Genomic DNA, 3,738 nt, shown 5'->3' on the forward strand with positions numbered 1-3,738 from the left:
ATTATATTGCTTTTTTATTAAAAAAGTAATTGGGCTTCACTGTAGATAATCTGGAAGATATAGAAAAATATGGAGAATAAAAATCACTCCTTCAGAGCAAAACAAGTGCACCGACCCTCATAGGAATTGGCCTTTAATCCTACATAGACAACACTACGTGGACAGCCATCTCCAGACATGCATGACCTAGAGGACGTATCCACACCACTCATTCGCCATTCATTGTGTGTGATTTGGAAGCATTCTACCCAATGAATGAATCTTCCACTTAGTGTGACTTTCACACTGACTTCTCTCCTTAACCCACCCAGTGTGCTTTACACATGAGAAGTATCAGTGATTAGAGATTTGCTCTCTGCCATCATCTTTCAAGCTCCTTAGGCAAATGACTTTCTGTGGAATGAAAAGGAAATCACAGTGCTTACCCTGCTCCTTAGCCTTTCCCGCCTTGGAATTTTCTTTGTGTCTTGGTGGCCAGAATGGATCTTTTATGGGCCCTGAACATCCTGCCCCAGTGCCTCTCTTGGCTCTTTAGTTAGGGCCTTTGGAGAAGGAGGTTTTCCTGCTCTGAGATTATTTTCACCTCTTTTTATGAGTACTTCTTCCCTTTTGTCCTGTGAGCCTGTTTGAGAACCTGGAAGCCTCATGCAGCTTTTGGGATCCAGTGGCTGTCCTGTAGCTGCACACTCCCCCACAACTGACATTGGTGTGTGTGTGTGTGTCTCTCTCTCTCTCTCTCTCTCTCTCTCCTGCCCACTTCCCTTTGCTTCTCAATTTTCAGTGAGCTGTATGGAATCTTAGACCCTGGGATCTGAATTGGGGAAAAGAGGTCCTGGGTTTGAACTCCATTTTTTTTTTTTGTACCACAGATCGAACTCAGGACCTTGTGCTTCTGAGGCAGGCATTAGCACCACTTTTGCTTCAATCTCTGGCCCAATTCCACATTCTTGATCTGTGCATTTTTATGTCTTTCTTGTTCTGTCAGTAGAATCTATTACATGCAAGTATCTTGCAAGAATTGCGTAAAGTTGTAAATTATTTCCCAGAAATTGGCCCAGTTTCCATTCTTGACAGATAAGACAAACAAGCACTAGATTTCGTTACTGTGCCCCCCAACTTTAGTAGGTCCCTTAAATGAATGACAGACTATGTTTATAGATGGGAAAGCTTAACATGATTAAGATGCCTTCTCACTAAATTGTTTTGTAAGATCTGTATAATCTATTCAAAATCCCAGAAGTGGTGTTTTTCTTATTTTTGCTTATTTGTAAGAAATTAACAAGTTGATTATTAAGTTCATATGGAAATAAAAGGAACTCAGTGTAGCTGAAACAATTTTGGAAAAGAACATAGAGGACTTACCTTCCTGATTTCAGGATTAACTATAAAGCAATGGAAGGAAGTCAGGACATTGTAATATTGCCATAAGAATAGACATACCAGATCCACGCAACAGGCTTGATGGTCCATATATGTGGTCAGGAGACCTGCTCAGAGGGGCCACCGTGGTTCATTGGAATGGGTGGGCTTTTCAACAGATGGTGCTAGAACGATGGAGTATTAAGTGTGGGAAAAGGTGAACCTTGATCCTGGGGTTGCACTGTAGTAAAAATTAACTCAGGATGGATTGTTAAGTAAACCAGAGGCTATTTATATAGTCAGTACGAGGGGAAGTCAGAGTGCTGAGAAGGTAACCAGAGGAAGTAGTGCTCCTTCATTCTTTGTATCTTAACCTTCCCCCTCCTCTTCTTCCTCCTCGTTCTCGTTTTGATGGGGTTTGACCCCATTCTCTCTTCTACTTTGCAAGTGAGTCTTATGTCAGCTAATGCATTATACTCATGAAAAACTGTCTTAAATCTGGTTAACACTGAATTTAAAGCTATTTAAAAATGTACCAGGAAATCCTGGCATTTAAACAATCCTCTGGCATCATATTCGTAAGCACAGAGTCTTTCTGTTTAGCCAGAGTTTTTCCTGTCCTAGTGGCGCCCACCTACCCCCCTATTCGGGGCCCGAGGGTGGAGCCCTGAGCCTTGTGGGTGAGTCCTCCCACGGCTCTGTAGCCCATCTGGTAGTCTTGGGCTACAGCTCTGTTAGCTCCTTGCCATTTTAGGTACAAACGTTAGCTGTTAGGTGAACTGTGAAGGGAGTCTGCTTTCTCCACCTGCTCTGTTCTGGATTAAATTGTGACATCTGCAGGGAGCAAGTTGAGGAATTTGCAGCTGCTATGTGAACTGAGTCTGAACATACAGTGTTTCAGCCTTCTATGCCTTTGTGGGGCAGACAGCCAGGAATGCCTGCCTCTTTACATAGTCTCAGCTTGGTCTTTATATTAGCCTACGTTCATTGAACCTCCAGGCCCTGAAAGGCCAAAATATATGGCAGATGTTTAAAATTTAAAAAGAGTTTATTACACTAAAAGGCAAATTACTACTAACCTACCTCAAAATACTTTCCCATTGCTTACATCACACTTATCCCATCATTCTTGACAGCATATCTTTTGTACAGTATACTTTTTAAAAAAAGTTAAACAGTCAATGTATTTTTCAATCATCCCTGTACATGCTAGTCAAGTCAGTGCCATGTCTAGGACCATTCTGTCCTTTATTCTTTCATAGAACTGATGCCTAGTGCACATTTACTTTTTTAAAAACAATTTTTTTATGGTACTGGGGATCAAACTTGGGTCCTTGTGCTTGCAAGGCAAGTAATGGAACCACTGAGCTAAATCCCCGGCCTGCACATTTACTTTTTGGCAAACATTGTAGACTTGTGCCAGGCCGTTTTGAACAAGACCTGTAAAAGTCTGGCTGTAATGGAGACTACATTGTGGAGGTGAAAATTTCCTGGGACTTCCTCTCTTGTTTCTTTTTATGATGCTCAAGTCAGATCCAACCAACTGTGATACCTCTCTGTCCTCTGCAATTATCTGTGATGTGGTCTCCACGAGCCTAACTTTGTCACAGCACTGCATAGGATGGTTGGTTATATATGGGTTAAGGTACTGTCAGGGGTGCTTGTGTGGTGAGAGAAGAACCATAGTGTCTTACCAGTAGGAAAAGTTCAGCAAATATTTGTTGGAACAAATGCACGCATATCTACATGAGGTGATACCATGGGTGGTCCTACAAACACAACTGGATTCCAGTTCTTCAGACAAACATCTGAATTCCAAGGAACTGTGCTGAATCTGGGAAAGATGAGGGGAACACCCCTCCCCCGCTGCCAGTAGACCCTTTAGCTTGTTTCTATAGCATTCCTAGTGTGAAAGCTCTCCCAAAGGTTGGAGGAGTTCTGTATCGCCAGTGTGTTTGAAATAAGTGACATGGACTAGTGATATTTCCTAGGGTCTGGCATACTTCGAGATGGCGGGAGCAGCTTTGCTCTGCAGTTATAAATAGCCTCACAACCTGAGAGTTACATGCTGGGACTCTGAGTTAAAACAGCTGATTGCAGCCCTGGTTTAGAGCAGAAAAATAGCTTTTCAAAATCTTGTGTGAGCAGGCTGGCATTCAAATACTTATTAATCTTCTTAGAAATTACACCAGCAAAGCGCAAAGCTTCCTTTTTTGCACGCCCTACCCTCTGTCTATTTTTTTTTGGCTTGTACATGTGTTTATCACTTTAGCATATATAGGTGAACTATTAAATGTGTGTGTGTGTGTGTGTGTGTGTGTGTGCGCGCGCGCATGTGTACTGGTGACAAGTATGTCCACTTTTTTTTTTTTTTTTTTT

General features: G+C 42.1%; 1 protein-coding gene and 1 long non-coding RNA gene across 8 annotated transcripts in view; one reads left to right on the forward strand and one right to left on the reverse strand.

The window, feature by feature from the left end:
• LOC104874205 overlaps positions 1–1,577 on the reverse strand; it is an 11,003-nt gene extending 9,426 nt beyond the window's left edge. Inside the window, exon 1 of the long non-coding RNA XR_783682.2 lies at positions 1,441–1,577. This is a non-coding gene — a long non-coding RNA (uncharacterized LOC104874205). The remainder of the gene's footprint in view (positions 1–1,440) is intronic.
• The window catches only part of Tln2 (talin 2), a 392,497-nt gene that overhangs the window by 92,670 nt on the left and 296,089 nt on the right, over positions 1–3,738 (forward strand). The window lies entirely within an intron of this gene.

Source organism: Fukomys damarensis, unplaced genomic scaffold, assembly GCF_012274545.1.
Source record: "Fukomys damarensis isolate Sample0158 unplaced genomic scaffold, DMR_v1.0_HiC HiC_scaffold_25, whole genome shotgun sequence".
Lineage (NCBI taxonomy): Eukaryota > Metazoa > Chordata > Mammalia > Rodentia > Bathyergidae > Fukomys > Fukomys damarensis.